This window comes from Mustela lutreola, chromosome 12, assembly GCF_030435805.1.
Source record: "Mustela lutreola isolate mMusLut2 chromosome 12, mMusLut2.pri, whole genome shotgun sequence".
Lineage (NCBI taxonomy): Eukaryota > Metazoa > Chordata > Mammalia > Carnivora > Mustelidae > Mustela > Mustela lutreola.
Window position 1 is genome coordinate 41,821,514 of NC_081301.1, and position 18,645 is coordinate 41,840,158.

Below are 18,645 nucleotides of genomic sequence, written 5' to 3' on the forward strand. Positions count from 1 at the left end.
GCTGTTTAGAAGTGTTTATTTTGATGAAGTCCCAATAGTTCATTTTTGCTTTTATTTCTCTTATCTGGAAATGTGTCTAGTAAGAAGTTGGTATGGTTAATGTCAAAGTGGCTACTGCCTGTGTTTTCCTTTAGGATCTTGATGGTTTCCTGCCTCACATTTAAGTCTTTTATACATTCTGAATTTATTTTTTTATATATAGTATAAGAAAGTGGTCCAGTTTCATTCTTCTGTATGTTGCTGTCCAGTTTTCCCAATGTCATTTGTTGAAGAGACTGTCTTTTTTCCATTGGATATTCTTTCCTGCTTTGTCAAATATTAGTTGATCCTATAGTTATGGGTCCATTTCTAGGTTTTCTATTCTGTTACACTAATCTATGTGTCTGCTTCTTTGCCAGTACCATACTGTCTTAATGATTACACCTTTGTAATAGAGCTTAAAGTCTGGAACTGCAATTCCTCCAGCTTGTTTTTCTTTTTCAAGATTGATTTGGCTATTCAGGGTCTTTGGTGGTTCCATACAATTTTAGGATTGTTCTAGCTCTGTGAAAAATGATGATGTTTTGATAAGGATTGCATTAAACATATAGAGTGCTTTGGGTAGTATAGACATTTTAACAGTATTTGTTCTTTCAATGAATGAGCATGGAATGTTTTTCCATTTCTTTGTACCGTCTTCAATTTCTTTCATGAGTGTTCTGTAGTTTTCAGTGTATAGATCTTTTATCTCTTTGGTTAGATTTATTCTTAGGCATGTTATGATTTTGGTGCAATTGTAAATGGGATCAATTGCTTGATTTCTCTTTCTGCTGCTTCATTACTGATGTGTAGAAATACAACATATTTCTGTACATTGATTTTAACATACCTCAGTATCATAAAGGACATATACAAATAACCCACAGCTGATATCACCATAAAGATGATATCATCTTTAATGGGGAAAAACTGAGAACTTTTCCTCTATGGAAAAAGATCTATGGAACAAGATCTCATCATTGTTATTTAACATAGTACTGGAATTCCTAGCATTGGTAATCAGACAGAAAAAAGAAATAAAAGGCATCCAAATCAGAAAGGAAGATTTTGAGCTTTAACTCTTCACAGATGATGTGATACTCTATACAGAAAACTGAAAAGACTACACCAAAAATTTGCTACAACTGAGAGACAAATTCATTGTTTTCCATTAGATGGATTTGTTTTTTTCTCATATTTTTACAGTTATAAACAATTTACAGTCTCCTTTTTTAACATGCCTCTTTAAAAATATGAGAGCCATATCTATGAATGATTTTCTTGAAGTAGAATTATCAAATTATAGGTTTTGAGCAATAACCTGGTAGCTTTAGAAGATCCTGAAAATCTGTCCTTCAGAAACGTGAAACTAATTTGCATAACCCCAGTGTTGTGTGAGAATGTTATTTCTCCCTACCTTTGCCAATACTATCAAGGTGTTCTTCCTTAAGACAGAGGTTTTTTTATTGGCCATACACTCTTGACTTACTCCAAGAATACTTTTGTGTGTTTGTGTGTTTATTGTATATATATAAATAGACTGAATTAATTCCATTTTACCTTTAGAGAATCTGTTACTATGGAAGGAGCACTGGGAGAAGTGGCTTATGGTTCTGGCCTTTTCACTCACTGAATATACTTTGGGCAAATTGCTTAACCCAGTTGCTCAGAAACCTAATTTTAAACAGATTTACCTGGGGAGCCTTAAGAATGCATATTACTATTTTGTGCACCTTGAAATCTCTTGGAGTATAAACTGGAGAATTTCCTTTTTAACAAGCTATTGGACTGATTTTTGTACCACCCATTAGAAGCAGCTGATTGACTGCATGTTGGAACCATTGACTCAATATTTCTAAGCCCGAGTATTATTTTCTTTTGTTAAATTCCTGAAATATAAGTTTGCCTTCCCCTCAGGTTGTAGTAGTAGATCTTAGATGTTACTTGTTCCCTTGAGTCTGCTCACTGTGTAGAATCTTTAACTATCCTACTGGGACAGAATTTGAAATCAGCACACACCATACACCTGTGTGCCACTCTGGAACTTTGCTGACTGCTTTGATGACGGGACTGAATTCAGTAGTTTCTTCCTTGGTGATTTTATTTTCATCATTATCTTGCCCTGTTTGTAAATATTAGGGGCATGGGAGGGATTTGGTTGATCCAGAATTTGCCAAATATAATGGGACAATTATCCTTTTTCTTCTTGAGACTTTCGGAAGAGCCAAACAAAGAACAATATTCAATAGAAAAGTGAATTTCACTTTAATATAGATTTTGGGCCCAGACACAAGAGAAACTCTCAACAAATGAACTGAAAACCCTTTAAACATCCTCACCAGAATAGTCAAATTGCTCATTTCCTATATAAAACACACTTCCTGATGGCCAAGGACACAGTATTCTCAGCTAGAAGTCATGAACATACAAGCACTGCTGCTTCCACAAGAGTCCATTCTATTTGTTCAAAAACCCTTTACATGTTAGCTGTTCTTATTACTATTATTATATAATTTACTTAAACTTTCTATAAGTTATTAAAATACATTTGGGAAAAATTTTAAAGTCTCTGACCATTAAAACTAAGTTAAATGTTTGTAAAATTACATAAATGCAAATTATTATTTTTTTTGCTGATGATTTTTATTTCTTGAAATGTGTTTTCATTTCTCAACCTTTGGGGAAAGAGATACATCTATTCCTATAAATATTCATTTACCAACTGGAATCCAAGCTTTCTTTCTTACATAAACAAGACTTACACACCCTTTCTTACCTCCCTAAATCTCAGCATTACTAGCTAATTATGTATTTGAAAAGAGAAACTCAGAGCAAAATACAAGAAGAGATAGATCAAAAGTCAGACCATTCTTCGAAGAGCAGGCCTTTCATCAACTTAACCACAATATTAAAAGGAAGAAAGACTTATAGAAGAAAGTGACTCTTTCTCCAAATATGAAATCTTAAAACATGATGGTCACAGTCATTAATAAATATTGCAAAATCAATATTCTAAAAAGTGTCTCCCAATTGGTGGTGGATGGTGGGCAAGTAGAGTGAGAACTCTTCTACTGTACACATTTCTTTAGAATATAAGCTTTCTTGAGATCATGGGTGATTCCCTCTATATCTTTGCATTCACGGCTTTATTGATGCTTAGGTCTCAGTAACCATTGGCTACACAAATGAAAATATAGGGGATGAAACAATTTTCCCTCTACCCTTCTATATTCTTGGCTGAGACATCCCCCACCTGTAATAAAAGATTAACGGGAGAAAGACAGAAGTTCAATAACATATATACCTTCTGTATATATGAGAGATAACCAGGAAAACTGAGTAACTCCTTGAAGTGGCCTATTGCCATCACCTTAAATACCATCTCTAGCTAAAGGCAAAAGATTGTGTGTGTGTGTTGAGGGGTGTGGGGGGGGTGTTCGTAGGGTGAAGTGCAGCCAGTTCCTGCATGTCATCAGGAGAACCCAGTAAACAGCACAGATAATAGTTTCTAGAGATTTAAAGACATCATCCTCTTCCTGGTTCAAAGAGGGAGACACTCTTAGAAGTGGAGGTTTCCCTTTTAAATGTAAATGTCTCTTACAAAATGATAACTTCTGCTTAGTTTTCAGAGCTTCTAATGTGCCTGCTATCTCTCAAAAATAATCAACATGCCACAGAGGCATATTTTGGAGTGGTATATTTTGCTCCCCTTTGAAAACAAAGTAATTTATTTTAAAATTGTGAATTACAGAACACTGAGTAAAATATGAGGTATTTGTTTATTGATCAAACATATATGAAACAATTTTTATCAATCCTAATTCACCAGGAGACTATTTAATGGAAGAAAATAGTGTTATTAACTCACATACTATTAAAATTTAATGTGCCACTATAATTTGGTATAACTAGATCACTATGTGGTAAGATACTTCTGATTAATTCTTTCTGGAGAAATCTTTAGATTTAGGCATTAAGAGATGCCTAAATTTTATACCTGGAATACTACTAATAAAAAAGAATATTTATAAAAGTAAAAATAGCTAACTTTATAGTTACTCATTATGTGTAACTCATAACTGTGTAATACCTCATTTAAATCTTACAACTGTCTGAAGTAGTTACTGTTATTTTATAATACTTACTTTGCAAGTTGGTTTAGATAAGTCAAATAACTTGCTCCATAAATAGTTAGTTAATGGTGGTATAACCAACACACAGGGGTCCAAGAGCATCTGGCTCTAGGGATCCCAAACAGACCAGTTCAGGCCACTTGCCACAGATAAAATCTGAAGGCAGAGAGAGGAGGGGTGGTGACACAAGAAAAGGATTTGTTGCATTGAGGCCAACACTAGGAAGACAATGGACTAACATCTCAAAGACTGTCCCCGAAGTGCAGAAAATACTTCTAGGTTTATATGAAGAAAATGTGGGTCAAAAAATGATTGAGTATGTGCAGGTATGCAGTGAAGGTCAGAGGGATCATTGTCTTGGAGTCAGTCATGGATGACTACTCTTGTTGGCTAAGAGTAGTCCTTATTGTTGAAAGGGTAGTTCCCACCAGGGAATGCTTTGCCCTCATATCTTCTCTTTGAGCCAAGAGACAAGTTGGAAAGGAGAACCTAGCTATGAAATTTGAGATCAAAATGGGGCAGTTGAAGTCCTCTTTCAGTGGTCTCAAGATCTTCAAGGGTTCACTCTGGAGCTAGTGTGTTAATCACTAAGCTATATTGGGCTGCCTTAACCATCTTGGGATATATCACTTTGGATGATCATGATAAGGAGTTGAGTATGTTTACAATATGACTTAATTAGTAAGTAATCAATTTTAGTTTATCAAGGAGTATCTCCTTGTTGAAGTATTTAGTAAGTTTGCCAAGTTACGTACATCAATTTAGAGTACTTGAAAACCAAATTTCTTGGAAACTAAGGAGTATGATTAGGAGAATATAAAAATAGGCGCTAATGTCATGGGTCACATTATTTGCCCCCCTAGCCCAATATTTGTGAGAAGTGTAATCAAAAGATGACTTAAGGCCAAATAAGTAACAAAATATGTGGTTAAAATTGTTCTAACTTTGTGTTCATAGTCCATTCCTCAAACTAAGATTTTTTTAAAATATTCTTCAATTTATTTATGCAGTAGTCTATGCAAATAGGCTAGGTATAGCAAATTTAACTCAGGAATTCTCTGTCTTCACATGGTACTTGATGACCAGATCTTTGAAAGGGATAGTGCTTTTTTTTTTTTTTAAGATTTTATTTATTTATTTGACAGACAGAGATCACAAGTAGCAGAGAGACAGACAGAGAGTGAGAGGAGAAAACAGGCTCCCCACTGAGCAGAGAGCCTGATGTGGAACTCGATCCCAGGACCCTGAGATTATGACCTGAGCTGAAGGCAGAGGCCTAGCCCACTGAGCTACCCAGGCACCCCAAAAAGGATAGTTCTTTACCAAAGCCTTTACCCAGAATTCCTAGATATCACTACACATATTTCAATTCTCTTCTTGATGTCCTTCAAGGTGCTAGAACCACTCCCAAATATTTGTCAAATTTTAAAAAGCACAATGCTAAGAATCCATACTGATACTTCAGTACCTATAATTCCCATCCTTCTGTCTCATGTAGCTTTTCACTACTCAAAATCATCCCCTTGGGAATGGTGGAAGAGAGTTATATACTAGTGAAATGGCTGTCTTTTGGATTGGTAAGAGAGAAAATGTACATATATGGAAAAAAGATGTCTAAAGGGCCATACTTAAGAGCATGAGTTTCAGAGCATGCATTTGGGTATACTTTGGAACTTTTTAAGCAGGAGTAACAGTTTTTTTTTCTTGTTGTTTTGTTTTATACTGTATATGCTGTAGATCATATAAACAGCTGAGAAATTTCATCAAATAGCTAACCTGTATTGAAAGAAAGCATCTTGGTAAATTACGCTGAAAAATATTCTATAATTTCCCTCTTTAATTAAGGAGTTTGGGTTAATGACTGCAGCAGTAGTATTTAACATTTATGCCAAATTGCCAATATATTAGGGTCAAGTCTGAATGTACCTAACTGCATTCCCAGACCTGCATAGTCACAGTACAGAAAAGACTAAGATTTATGCCATTGCTTATATTAGTCTTTCTTGTGGGCTTCTTATGGATATTTGTGTACACTTTACTCAGTCTTCCACTGGGAAGTTTGATATTTTCCACACATTTTATGTGAGTTGAGAAGGAGCAGAGGATGTTTCATGAGAAAAGTTGAATTAGCTCTCATACATTTGACTTTCAAATATTTTTAGACAGATTTCCTTAAAAGTTTCAGTATAAGAATTATCGTGCATATGACCCAAACCCAATTTAGTGGTTTCCAAAAAAATATCAGATTGGTAAACCATAAGAGACTCTTAATCTCAGGAAACAAACTGAGGGTTGCTGGAATGGCAGGGGAGGGATAGGATGGCTGGGTTATGGACATTGGGAAGGGTATGTGCTCTGGTGAGTGCTGTGAATTGTGTAACACTGATGACTCACAGACCTGTACCCCTGAAGCAAATAATACAGTATATGTTAATAAAATAAAAAATTAAAATAAAATAAAATTTGGATCATAAAAAAAATCAGATTGACATATGCTGAATCATGTTACTTGTATTCTAGAAATACCTGATGGGTAAACATGGGAAACATGAACTTATTTTATAATGCATTCCCTCAGTTTCTGTGGGGGAGATGCATTTCCACAGAGTATTTATGATGGATTCCAATGTTGACTGCACTCTTAGGAGATAGCCTACAAGAGGGAAAGTATAGAAGATGAAACAAAGCTAGCTGTTTGCACCAAAAGGACCAGTGGCTGTCTCCAAAATATTATCTGTTGGATTAGTGAACAATTTTAACTTTGGGCTTTCCTCCAGCCAAAGCAGAACTCTGCTTGTTATTTCTGTAGTTTACTGTATATATTGTTTATGTTTTTACCGTATACCTTCCTGTTAAATGACTTGATGCCATCTTCCTGGAACTGCTATTGCCTTCAATGGTTTCTCCATTAGTCTCAACTGAGTCAGTGCCCTTAATAGGAGAATTCTAAAACCTTACAAAAGGGATTCTCCATTTCTGTTCCAACTCCTCAGGGAACGAGTAGAGATTCTGTCTCCTGCCCTCAGGTTATTATTTTATATCATTCTTTTTAATTCTATTTAGTGTTTGTTCCTTAAAAATTGGGATTGTATTTCCTGAGTTAAGGAGAATCAGTTCAAGATGTTTTTATGACATTAAAAGAATATTTGGTTGGAGACTAGTTATCACCAGTACACTGCTAAATGTAAAAGGAGAAAATCGTTCATATGCATGGAGGAATACACTTTGAAAACAGAAATGTAAGCAACAGGAAGCAGTATACACATGCACACACACACATACACATGCACACATGAGCAGACACACATGCCTATATGTATATGTATTTTCCTTTGGCGGGGGCAGGGGAGACAGGAAGGGAGTCAGAGGAAATTTCCAGGGATAATTTCTTGATTGCAATAAATGTATCTTTTTTCCAAGTGACACAAAACAACTCTAGTTTTTGTAAGATTCAATTACTCTGTAAATATTTACTGAGCACTGGTTACTTTGCATCTGCCATTTGGGACACACTAATTGCCAGACACTCTGGTTCCATTAATGGGTCTACATTTACTTCACTTGAGTGTAAGGAATTGGTACACAGAATATTTTACTTGTCACCACTGTGCCTGTTTTCTTCAGGAAAATGACTGGACACAACAACAACCAGCACTTCTCTCAAGCAGGTTGTTGGAAAAGGTTAGCAGCAGGACCCAACATTTCAGTTCTGCGGGATTCCTACTCAGACATCAGAAAGATATCCTTAGCCCTCCTCAACCCTATTAAATTGATATCTTTCCAGACAAACTGGAAGTGATTCTGAAGCTTCATGCCTTTATTCCTAACACAAAAGTAAGTCATTAGGAGCTGTGTCCCTTGGCCCCATAATGAAAGCCATGAAGCCTGTACCATACCAGTTGGTCAGAGTGCCAAGAACAGTAATTAGGCAGTAGCAGAACTTTCAGAATTGCTACCTCCAAAGGTAGTTAAGAGCAAGTTTATTTATTTTTTCAAACATATATATCTCTGAATATATATGTCAGACCTCAAAAGTAGATACCAGGTCCCCTCTTGTTCTCAAGTCTCCTAACATTTATACTTAAAATGCTGCACAGGCCCCATGGGAGTAGCACAATCTCCTGGCTGCTTGTTGTACAGTTTTAGCTAAGCAGGGTAGGATGCTGTGTTTACAAGGGGCTGCTGAAATCCTGTGTTGAGGTTAGGATTCTCATCCAGTGATTACATGTTCCAGGGTTGTTGCATGCAGCCACTGTGCAGTTTCCAGAACAACAGAGAGCTCTTTAAATACTTGGTCACTCTGGGAAGAATTCAAATCCTCTTCTCCCAGGGAGAAAATCCTACAATATCAAAATCCTAGGGGCACCTGGGTGGTTCAGTGGTTTGGGCTGCTGCCTTCAGCTCGGGTCATAATCTCAGGGTCCTGGGATCGAGCCCTGCATCGGGCTCTCTGCTCCGCAGGAAGCCTGCTTCCCTCTCTCTCTCTCTCTCTGCCTGCCTCTCTGCCTACTTGTGATCTCTGTCTGTCAAATAAATAAATAAAATCTTTAATAAAAAAAAAAAATCCTACATCATCAGCTGCCCTATTTCCTTCATGAGTATTTTCCATCTTATTAGATCATGGTGATCTTTTCTTCCTGTGAATTCCATTATCATCTATTGTTATCAACATCTGACACTCATAATTTTACACTTGTATGTTTATACTTGTATTTTACATTAAAATAGAGACTGGTGTCTGCCCAAATAGAGTGTAAGTTCTTCAAGGGAAAGAACTGCAATTCTATTCCTTCGTAGCCATATTGCCTAGCGCTGTGCTCTTCTCATAGAATGCTCAAAAGTAAGTTGCTGAGTAAACCAATAGATAGAGAAGTGAATAGGAAAACTGTGGGATCTAGTGAAATGTTGTCTCGGATTTTACTGAAGATACAAAGCCATTTAAATCTGGGCTAAATTATAATCAGAGACAGGACTCCTGACTAAGTTTTGAAACATTGAAATCTGGGTGCTGGTGTGGCTTAGTCGTTAAGTGGCTGCCTTCAGCTCAGGTCATGATCCCAGTATCCTGGATGGAGCCTGCATGGGCTCCTTGCTCAGCGGGAAGTCTGTTTCTCCCTCTCCCACTCCCGCTGCTTGTTTTCCCTCTCTTGCTGTGCTTCTGTCAAATAAATAAAATCTTAAAAAAGAAAAAAAGAAAGAAAAGAAACATTGAAATCTCTTACTAGGTTAAATATAGTTTACATCTTAGAGATCTAGGCAAAACTTTCAATACCAATTGTATTAGGATTCTGTAGAGAAACAGAACCAATAGCAAATTAAATATATATGTTATATATGTTATTATAGGTAATATATAACATTATCTATAATATTACATATATATGAAAATTTATTCTAAGGAATTAGTTCACATATTTCAAGGCTATGGAGCCTTGAAGTACCAAGATCTGCTTTCTGCAAGCTGGACCCCAAGGAAAGCCAGTGGTATAACTTGGTCAGGTCTTAAAGGCCTAAGGACCAGGAACACCTAGGGCAGGAAAAGACCAATGATGTTTTATCTCAAGCAACTAGGCAGGAAGGGTTGAATTCTTCCTTCCTCCAACTTTTTATTCTGATCAGGCCCTCAACAGATTGGATGATATCCACCCATACTGGGGAGTGTGAACTGCTTTACTAGTTCTACCAGTTCAAATGCTAATTTCAAAAGAAATGCCCTCACAGAGACACCCAGAAATAATATTTTGCCACATATCTGGGCACCTCCTGACCTAATCACCATCACAGTAGTGAAGCAACTGAAAAGCACAGATGTTGGTGACTTGTCCACAGTTAGTCAGCTGGTGCAAGGGAAAGTCATGACCCAGGTCCATCCTCTGATTGATATTTTTCCATCCCTCATGGAAAGGTCAATATTTTGGAGATCGAACAAATAATACAGACAACTGACTCAAGGCCTGCCTGTGGGTTGCTGGCTAGAGACCATGTTCTCTCAGATACCACTCTGCAACAACACTAAGCTTAGTGTTGAATTTTTGATCCATTAATATTCTCATGGTTAGTTCTCTCTCTGTCCAATTTTGGGAAGTGGAGATTTTATTTAAGTTTAGACCTCATTATTCTTCACAAACCAGAGAAATTTACTGTTATTTTCAGGGTGTTCCATTCTGCTAGAAGCCTCAGAAATGTCATAGGATGTTCAATATATCTTAAAAGGAGACATTGACAAATTGAAGTGCATCCAAAAGAAGGTGACCAGAATAGTGAGACGTCTGGGAATGTGTCATGTGAGGAATATGTCTGTCATTTTGTGTTCAATTGTGGTAATGTTGAGTCTGAAAGATGCTCCCCATCCCTGCAGGGCAATGATAACTTCCTTCAATTATTTGAAGATCTGCCATGTGAAACTAGGATGCTATATTTTCTGAAGAGTTCAAGAGGGTAAAACTTGAGCCAGCGTGTGACAAGTACAAGAAGGCTGACTTCAACTGTATATACACATATAAATTAGTTGGAGTTGTTGCTCTAGGCTCCTTTGTGGATGCCAGTGGAGCTGCACTGTGGGTCCTTTGTGAGCAAAAGCCTGTATCTCCACACAGATTGGGAGACAGTGTTGGTGGTCTGTCACTTATGACTTGAAGATTGTGTGATTATTTGTCACTGAGCTATCCCCAGATTGATCACAGCCAAACTTACCTGGCAATTCTCACTCACCTCACTCAGGTGAAGAGCATTTTAGAAAAGGTCATGCTATTCGAAGCTAGTGTTGATGCTGGAACTCCTGGTTAATTGCTCTTGCTGTAGGTAGAGCACAGCTTGAGGTCATTCCCTTCCTCTCCACCTAACTTACCAGAATCTGGAGCTTTTCCCTACAGTGATGAAATAGTATAGCTCTTTAGGAGGCTGTCTGCATTGATCTGTAGGAGGGAAGTAGAACATATTTAAAATAAATCCTTGTACCCCCAATCTTTTTAAGTTAACAGTAGATATTCAGGATGGCTTATATGAAACAAGTGTAATTTAATGAACTACACTTTTGAAAGTGTTACAAGATGAATCAAACCATAAAATGTGTCAAAGGTTTTAAAATAAATAAAGTAAGTCATGTTTCAGTGTATTTGAAATAATGTTCACAGCAAGGCAACAGACATAAAATGAATATTCTTCCACTTCTCACCTTGATTAGAATAGAAAGTACATATTTAACAGTTATTTTGAGTCTTGAATGTGACTCAAACTACCAATCTAGTTATAGTTTGTCTTTTATCTTTTTTTTTAAATGTCACTAAAGCAGCAGTCAAGGCTTATATTTAGGTTTAATACATATTTCATTAAACATGCAAGTTCCATGATGGAACTCATTTTATTAGACCCTGTACTCAATACAAAACATCAGTTGCAGAGGGTCATATCACATCTTTCTAGCTGTTACACCAATATCTTGCTGAGTGCAGGCTGCAGTGTCTCAGGTTTTTTATTTATACTGGTACTCATTTAGTTTAATCCAAGAGCTATTTCCCAAATACCTGCAGTACACACACACACACACACACACACACACACAAACCCACCTAATCAACAGATAGTCCGTTGCTTTGGAGATGGGAATAGCAGCGAGATTCTCCACGGTAGTGGAGATTGAGGCACACAATGATCATCAATTTAATGAGAAACAGTCTTAATTCTAAGAAAAGTTATTTTATACTAAATGAATTTACCTGTCCTACACTTGTATAACTGAAATGATATGGGGATGCTCTGCAGCTCTTAGGTTTTAAAATACAAAGCCAATATCTAAAGCTGGTTAATTCTTCTTACCTAATGTGTCTGCAGTTATGGAGCTACCACCAGATGACAGAACTGTCTTAGGATAGAGCAGCACCAGTGAGGTCAGAATCTTAAAGTACTATGTCTATACAACTTGTGTAACCAATAGGAAGCCTGTACTCTCAGTCCACCACTTCACTACCTTTCCAGAAAAAAAGGGTGAGCAGGGAAGGGATCCCCCTTCTTCCTCCATTCCACAGTTAGCATGCACTATGTATTGAGCCAGAAAAAGCAACTGTGAAGATGAACCAAAGAATGCCTCTGGTCCACTAAGAGCTTATAAATGATTGAGAGAAATAGTTGGAACATGAGTAGGTAGATTAAAGACAGGGGAAGACTTTGAGCACAGGCTAAGGAATTCGAAATATGGTTCCCTTCATCTCCCTCTACCCCCTTATTTTATAGGGGGTATGAAGAAGGATTGACAGATTCTAGCTTTGATTTGGAGAATTTAATCCAGTGAAATCAGTGAAGGACTTCCGGGAAAAGGAGGCAAGACCATTGCTGGCAGATGATTCAGTTCAGAGTGTGTTATAGTAGTAGAGCTAAGAAAAGGTAGGAGTCATAGGTATGGGGAGGGAGCAACACGTTTTCTTTTTCAGGAAAGCCCATCTATACTCTTTGTGTCATTGATTATAGAAGAATCAAGGTCTGAAGCTAAGAAAAGGTAGGATCCATAGGTATGGGGAGGGAGCAACACCCTTTCTTTTTCAGGAAAGCCCATCTATACTCTTTGTATCATTGATTATAGAAGAATCAAGGTCTGAAATAAGTGGATACCAAAAAATGTGTGTGTGTGTGTGTGTGTGTGTGTGTATACACACACATACATACACACATATATACATACATACATACATACATATACATACAGTTAAGATAGTGTAAGAAAATTGATTAGAAAGCATGGAAGCATTTCAGGAAGAGATTGAATAAGAAAGAGGCTGAAGTCTAAGAAGCCGGTTAGGAAGTGATCAGGAAGATGATAACATTGGGGAATTAAATTTGTTGGATTCTTTAGTCTAACAATCCTTTCCCCCTCAATGTTGAACCATCCTTCCTCCCCCAACCCACATTTCTATATACAACTTATTTTTCTCTTATCTCCTATCTAAAATTTATCTAAACTGTTGCCTGTCATTTTTTTTAAATTTTATTTATTGGACAGAGAGAGAGATCACAAGCAGGCAGAGAGGCAGACAGAGAGGCAAGCAGAGAGAGGAGGAAGCAGGCTCCCCGCTGAGCAGAGAGCCCGATGCGGGGCTCGATCCAAGCACCCTGGGATCATGACCTGAGCCGAAGGCAGAGGCTTAACCCACTGAGCCACCCAGGCGCCCCTTGCCTGTCATTTTTATCCCCACACTTGGGTCTTCCACCAGGAACTTCCCCATCTGTTTTTGAAGAGAATAAACTTCGCTGAATAATTGTTTTGGAAACATTCTTTAAGTTGCTTTATATTGTGGACCCACTTAAGTGTTTCTTGACAACATAGTGTTTAAAGATAGCATTTGAAAATACAGGCTAAGGAAATGCTAAGTTGGCTTTCAGGAGTATGAAGAAAATACAAACTGCACAGTTCTTGTTAAACTTTTCTTAGAAGGGTGCCATATTTACCTAATGGGAAGAGGCTATACCTTTCCTATGTTGTGAAAATTTTTTACTGAGTCTGAGTGAAACCATTATTAAACAACAATGATAATATCAGCTCTTTGGAATTTTAGTGAACCCTATTTGAAATCATTTCAGAACAAACATAATCTACCAGACTAGATAAGAGTAATTTAGTATGGGCTTTGAGATGCTGTTTTGACGGTGCCCCTATTAAGTTTTCCTCAAAATGTATTAAGAATCTTAATTTTAAAAAATCCCCTTATATGCATATGCATATGTGTGTTTTTATGTATACATAAAATGATTCCAATAGTTGAGATATGCTTCAGTAATGGTACTCAAAATGGGAGAAGTGATGAATGTATGTACAACCAATGGTGACTGTTTTATTAATGGGATTTGGAGAAATGCTCATGGAATATATTGCTATTTGGAAATTTGGCTAAAAATGTCAGAGGTAAGCATATCTTTGTTTCATGGGTCCACCATTCTTACAAATTTCCTAAGAAATTTTTATTTATTTATTTGAGAGAGACAGAGAGCATGCTAGCATGAATCCAGGGGAAGGGCAGAAGGGGATGGAGAAGCAGGCTCCCCAGGGAGCAGGGAGCCTTCCTTGGGGCTCAGTCCCAAGACCCTGAGATCATGACCTGAGCCAAAGGCAGATGCTTTGAGCCACCCAAAAACCTCTGGGTCCACCATTCTTAAAACTTACTTCTTTCATTATCTAGTTATGCTTCTCCTGTTTTTTCAACAGTGGTAAAAATTTTGCTTTCAGAAAGATACTCATCAGTAATAAATCCAAGTAACATTTAGCAATGAAATAATCGTTTGCTAAATTTTGGAAGCTAGGACTAGCATTCTGTAGAATTTATAGTGATTTTTCATAGAAAACAATTCTTCTTTTGACATAAATATTTTCCTTGAATAAACTATATAGAATAGAATTTCAGTCTTCTGTTTTCTTCTATAATATTTTTGGCTATCTCAAGTATCTTCTATCAAGGAAGGTACATACTTGATTCTTCAAAAAATATTGATTCTCCCTTAGTTATAAAAGTAAGATCTAGTATACCTGAATTTGAATTTCAGTTTTATCACCTTTAAGCCTCAAACCAAATCCTCCACCTAAAAGCTCAGCATGTTAATGGTTTATTTAATTTTAGTGAGATTTAAATTAATTAACACCAGCAAAGTATTAATAGAGTATCTGGCTGTTAGTAAATGCCTAAAAATTATGACTTTTTATTAACATCTTATAAGTTTATAAATTAAGTGAGATAATGTCACATATGTATGAAATTATATAAACACATATATGTAGCACAGCACATTGTAATACAATGAGTGGTAACTAAAATTTGTAAGGTAAAAGATATGGGAAATATAGAAAAATGTGCAGAAGAAAGGAAAATTACCTAAAATCTTATTAGCCAGTAACAAAAAGCCAATGTTTAACTTATTTTGTCATGTATTATTAAAGTCAAGGGCGTCTGTACTAGGTGACATCAAGATACACATTTATTTTCAAAGCAAGGAAAATCTTTATTTGGAATTACTGATAAATTACAAATAAGAACAGAAGTATGTACAATTTTCTAACTGCTTATTTAGTATTATTGATCTCATAATGCACTTTTTTGAAAACGGAGACTGTATGCTGAAAAAAGTTATTAGTTATAGTTCTAATAACATATTTGTAAATGGAAAACACACATACACACATGAACCATGAATTAGTCAAATACTATTTTAAAATCGCCTGGAACTGCCACCTATTATCTGAATTCTTAGTACTCAAAGTGCAGGCACTGGATCAGCACTATCAGCATAACAAGCTGTGATAAATACAGACACTTGAGTCTTGCCCTAAACTCGTTCAATCAAAAGTCTGCAGTTTAACGTAGTGATCTGAAGGGGCACTTGCACCCGAATGTTTATAGCAGCAATGTCCACAATAGCCAAACTATGGAAAGAACGTAGATGTCCATCAACAGATGAATGGATAAAGAAGATGTGGTATATATACAATGGAATACTATGCAGCCATCAAAAGAAATGAAATCTTGTCATTTGCGATGACGTGGATGGAACTAGAGAGTATAATGCTTAGCAAAATAAGTCAATCAGAGAAAGACAATTATCATATGACCTCCCTGATATGAGGAAGTGGAGATGCAATGTGTGGGGTTTGAGGAGTAGGAAAAGAATAAATGGAACAAAATGGGATCGGGAGGGAGACAAACCATAAGAGACTCTTAATCTCACAAAACAAACTGAGGGGGGTGGGGGGGTGGAGAGAGGGGGGTGGAATTATGGACATTGGGGAAGGTATGTGCTATGGTGAGTGCTGTGAAGTGTGTAAACCTGGCGATTCACAGACCTGTACCCCCAGGGCTAATAATACATTATACGTTTATTTAAAAAATGCAATTCAATTAATGTGAATATAAATATCACTCATATATCTTTCAGTTGGAGAAGCAATGTTTTAAACCAAATCAAACCAAAGATGGAGGAAATAAATAAAATTTAAGTGGGGTTGGGGCGCCTGGGTGGCTCAGTTGTTTAAAGCCTCTGCCTTCGGCTCAGATCATGATCCCAGGGTCCTGGAATTGAACCCCGCATAGGGCTCTCTGCTCAGCAGGAAGCTGCTTCCTCCTCTCTCTCTCTCTCTCTGCCTGCCTCTCTGCCTACTTGTGATCTCTGTCTGTCAAATAAATAAAAATCTTAAAAAAAAAATTAGTGGGGTTGCACATATTTTAGTGGAATGACTCAGGAAAAAAATAAAAAGTGTTGCTAGTTAAAACTAATCAAATTTTTATACGTCACTGTTGTGTGTTAGTAAAACCAAAGCGTATATCCTATAATAATACTGCTGCCTCAGTGGTATAAGCTTGCATCAGTGTTTTTGACAAAGACTGGTTTCCCTTTTAGCATGTTGTTGGTCAGAGCTACAGATGGGACACAAGTGATTGAAGGAATTTTAAATATTTCACCCTGGCCTGTGCATACTCACAAAATTCCTGCTGAAATCCCAAATTAATAGTACACGTGTATCAGCTTTTGTGTAGTGGATCCACCCTGGGAGTATTACAGTGAGGACTCCTTTAGAAAATGATGTAAAGTAATGCATATAATTATAGTCTTTACTTCTTGTTAAGGAAAAACATAAATAAATAAATCTGTTTTATTTTTTTAGTGGGAGTTGTTTTAATATCTCAAAAGAGAAGGCACACATGTGGGAATATGAAAAAATGATTCTTTTATGATTTTCTATGTACTAGTTCTTTAAAGGCAAGATTCCTTTGTCTTCCTTCAGGAATGAATAAAAACAAGAATAATTAGTTAGAATATATTTTAACATGTATCCATTCATCCATATATTCATTAAGCAGGAATTTTTAAGTAGAGGCTGTAATCCTGTCCATATGGATTCCACATTCTGGTAAGGAAAGGGGATTATAGCAAACAAATTTAAAGTACAATTATAGGTTGTGATAGGAGGGCAATATGTTGGGATTTCAGGAAAACCCTCTTTGAGAAAGTGACTTGAACTGAGACCCTAAGGTATAAAAAGGATCCAACTGCAGAGCATTCCAGGCTTGATTTCCTGAAAAACAACGTCTTCTGGTGTTTGAGACCAGGATTTAGTATGAGAAGAGCATGTAGAAGCCTAATAAAAAAAATGAGAGAAAAATTGTATAGTATCTGAAAGGTAGACTGTAGCCTGTTCATTCAGAGTTTGTAGGCCATGATAAGATAATTGGATTTTATTCCAAGTATAATACAAAGCTACTTAGAATTTTAAGCAGGGTAGTAAAATTATGATTTGTGCTGTATAGTCTACCCTGGCTGGAGTATGAGCAGTGGATTTTAGATGAGGTCATGAGCAGAATCAGTGAGAATAGGTAGAAGGCTTTGCACAATTTTAGGTGATCAATTATGGTGGCTTCATCTGGGGAGAGGAGAGAGCTGTATGGATTCTAGCTATATTTAATGTACATAATTACCATGGTAAAGGAAGTTAATTAAAAAAGATCTTCACATCTCTGACTTGAGTACAAAGCATATGTGTTAATTTCCTACGAAGTACGGGCTACCTGGGAAGGCCATGGGAGGAAATTTAAGAATTCAGTATCAGAGTAAGTTTAAAAGGTAGTAGATACCTTGGAGATTAAGACAGTGGGCTCTGGGGAAGGTTCAAATCCTACACTAAGTGGTTAATAGCAGTGGATCTTGAGTAATTTACTTGAGCTGTGCCTCTCTTTTCTCAACTTTAAAAAGAGGGAGGTTAATAATACCTACCTTACGGTGTTGTTATAAATATTAGATAATTCCTGTAAAATGGTAAAAACAGTCACAAGCAGCAAAATAATAATTATCATCATTATGAGGGCTTACACAAGGAGTAATGTCAAGTAGAAAAGCTGGCATACAAGTTTGAGGTTTGAAGGAACATGACTGACATTCCAGTTCTTTTAAGAAAGCGTTACTATCAAATTCACATGTTGTACTCCTTGAATTTATACAATGTTATATGTCAGGTATATTTCAATTAAGGAAGGTGGAAAAAAAAAGAAAGCTTTTCACCTCATTATACTTACTTGGAGTTAATAAAAACTGTCCTATGCTAGCTTTTACTTTTTTGGTTTTTTTGTTTGTTTGTTCTGTTTTTTGTTTTGTTTTTTGTGTGTTTTTTTTTTGGTCAACTTACCTTTCTCCTTTAACCTTTTCTCTTTCTGTGGGTTGTGCAGGAAAGCTGACACAGAGCTGGGAAGTAGTAGAGAAAGAGTCATCAAGACAATGGAAAATTCAGATTCTAATTCAAAAAGAACATTTCATTTCCCTTTTGCAACTTTACAACTATTCCAAAAGTAGATTTTAGCTTTTAATTGATTGTATTGAAATTTTCTGCATAAATAGACCATAACTATTTTTGATAACAGATTATCAGATTCATCCAATGATTAACTACTGAAACCACAAGGGATAATCTGGGATTTGCATGTTGAATTCATTGTCAAATTAACCTTTGAAATGGCAGGTTGATTGACTG

General features: G+C 36.5%; 1 long non-coding RNA gene across 1 annotated transcript in view; it reads left to right on the forward strand.

Annotated features, from left to right (window-relative positions):
* Nucleotides 1-18,645, forward strand: part of LOC131812722 (uncharacterized) — an 857,580-nt gene that overhangs the window by 641,973 nt on the left and 196,962 nt on the right. The window lies entirely within an intron of this gene.